General features: G+C 47.8%; 1 long non-coding RNA gene across 1 annotated transcript; it reads right to left on the bottom strand.

Moving 5' to 3' along the window:
- Window positions 1–696: 696 nt before the first annotated feature.
- On the bottom strand, window positions 697–1,951 carry LOC119266693. The gene is made up of 2 exons (XR_005132094.1): window positions 1,343–1,951; window positions 697–1,202 (listed from the first exon to the last, which is right to left on the bottom strand). It is a non-coding gene; the product is annotated as an uncharacterized LOC119266693 (long non-coding RNA).
- Window positions 1,952–2,212: the final 261 nt, after the last annotated feature.

The following is a 2,212-nucleotide window of genomic DNA, read 5'->3' as shown; positions in this document are numbered from 1 at the left end:
AGTATAGTGACAATTTTAAAAATCAAAAAATTGCCATGGCAAGAAAGCAATGAATTTGCCATGATTCGAGAACTAAATTTGCCATGCTTCGATAACTATATTTGCCATCTTCCAGGGAAGCAAATTTGCTATGATGAGCAAACTAAATTTGCCATGATGAATTAACTAAAATTTTGATGTTTACATGGCAGAAAGTGTACAATTAGTTGCCATGTTTGAAAACAGTAAAACCACACAATGATCCAAAATCAAAAGTTGCCAGGGCAAGAAAGCAATGAATTTTCCATAATCCGAGAACTAAATGTGCCACGATTCCATAACTATATTTGCCATCTTCCAGGAAAATTTAAGAAAAATTGTACAGTGAGACGGTAAATTTAAGAAAAATTGTATAGTGAGGCATGGCAACTTTGGAGGCAAAAAATATACATCAGAGTTGTGGTAATTGTGTCTATTCTCGCGTGCTAAATACGATGGCAAATATATGTCTAATACAATGGTAACTATTTCAAGCAGAACCTCGGGTACACATGAAACTAAACTAACTTCAGTACATAGCAAACTTACTAATTTATCACAACTTGAGTCAGAAAATCAGCTAGCAAAAATATTGCAGAATTTGAGACATGCCAAAGTGAACTAGAAACTGATGGTAACGTCCAAGCTGCTTCAAAATTTGAGCAACCCACATATCAGTGCAAAACACAAGAAAAGTAGTGTAAGGTACACAGATTACTGTAACAATTTACACATACGAGTTTTGGTTCCATTTGCATCGCATCACATAATTTGCCATGAATTATTTGTGAAAAAAATGCATCAAAATCTGGTCAAGATTAGCATTACATCGCATAGTTTTTGCAGTGGGTGTACAGATAAAAATGGACATACAAATGTGATCGATTAGCATCACAACACGTAGTTTGTCATGAGCTGGAGCAAAAACTGCGTCAAAAATTGCAGGGAGTAAAGCACCCCGGGACGAACCTGAACGGCTGCTACTGCTTGGCGTGACCATGGTCTTGGCTGTTGTTGCCGCTACCATGGCCGTGGTGGTGAGGAGCTCCCAAGACCCCGAGCACCGCCGCTTTTCGCTCGGCCACCTCGAGGCCCGCCGTCGGCGAGCTGTCGTGGCCTCTCTCGCGGATGCAGGTAGGGAGGAGACCGTCGCCGCCGAACCCGTGGATGGCGAATCCCCCTCTCTGGCAAGTTATGAATGAATTCCATGAATTTCCCACACAATAATGCTTAATTGCCATATACATCATTTACTGTATGAAAAAACGATGGCAACTTTTATTACGATGTATGTACCATAAAGTATTTTGCCATGGCAACTTACATGACCAAGCATACAATTACAACATCAATTTTGCGAGCGGTCACGGGCGAGCCTGCCGAGTAGGGAGGCGACAGTGAGACAAAGGAAGATGCGCCGGGAGCCCGCCTGGCACCGGGCGACGCGGCGGAAGGCGGATGCGAGGTCGGCGAGGCCAGAATGGATCAGCCTCACCGCCGGCCAGCAGCAGCTTTGCTCAGGTCGGCGCATCCTCGCCCGCCGGGCCTCACGCTGGGGGCCGCTGCTTGGGCCGACGCGAAGCTCGCCTCCCCGGACATGGGCCAGCGAAGGCGCACGGGATATGTGCGGGTCAGCCTCACCGCCGGCCAGCAGCAGCTTTCCTCAGGTGGGTGCGGAGTCGCCCTCTGGTCCTCGCGGCAGGGCGCCGCCGCTTGGGCTGGCGATGGCGCACGGGATGCAGATCTGTTCGCGGTGGAGAGTTGGGGAGGCGCCGAAAATCCGGCGACGATGTAGAGGGCCGGCGGCCCTGGCTTGGGAGCTTGAGGGGAGCTCCGGCGAGCGGCGGTGCCTTAGCTATCGGGGCTGAGGAGGAGTGGTGCGGGTGAGGTAGGAAGAATGGATAAGGAAGAGAAAGAGAGTGCGGCGAGGAGGAAAAAGCGTTCGCAGCGACAAGTCCTCGTCCCGAACGATTTTGTTCGCTGACCTGTCCCCTCCCCATCTGTAAGATTCGCGCCCCTGATCCAATGGTGCATAGGGCGTCCGGGATGAGAACGAGAAAAATAGGTCGTTCGGGAGCTATTGATTTTGTAATCTTTTTTCCTATAAATTTGTATGTAGTATTTGGATGTGATAAAGAACACATAAATTTTTTGTTGAATATTTTTTGGCATTTCAAAAAATATTTTCGCGTGC

This window comes from Triticum dicoccoides, chromosome 3A, assembly GCF_002162155.2.
Source record: "Triticum dicoccoides isolate Atlit2015 ecotype Zavitan chromosome 3A, WEW_v2.0, whole genome shotgun sequence".
Lineage (NCBI taxonomy): Eukaryota > Viridiplantae > Streptophyta > Magnoliopsida > Poales > Poaceae > Triticum > Triticum dicoccoides.
This window is presented reverse-complemented; position numbering and strand designations above follow the sequence as displayed.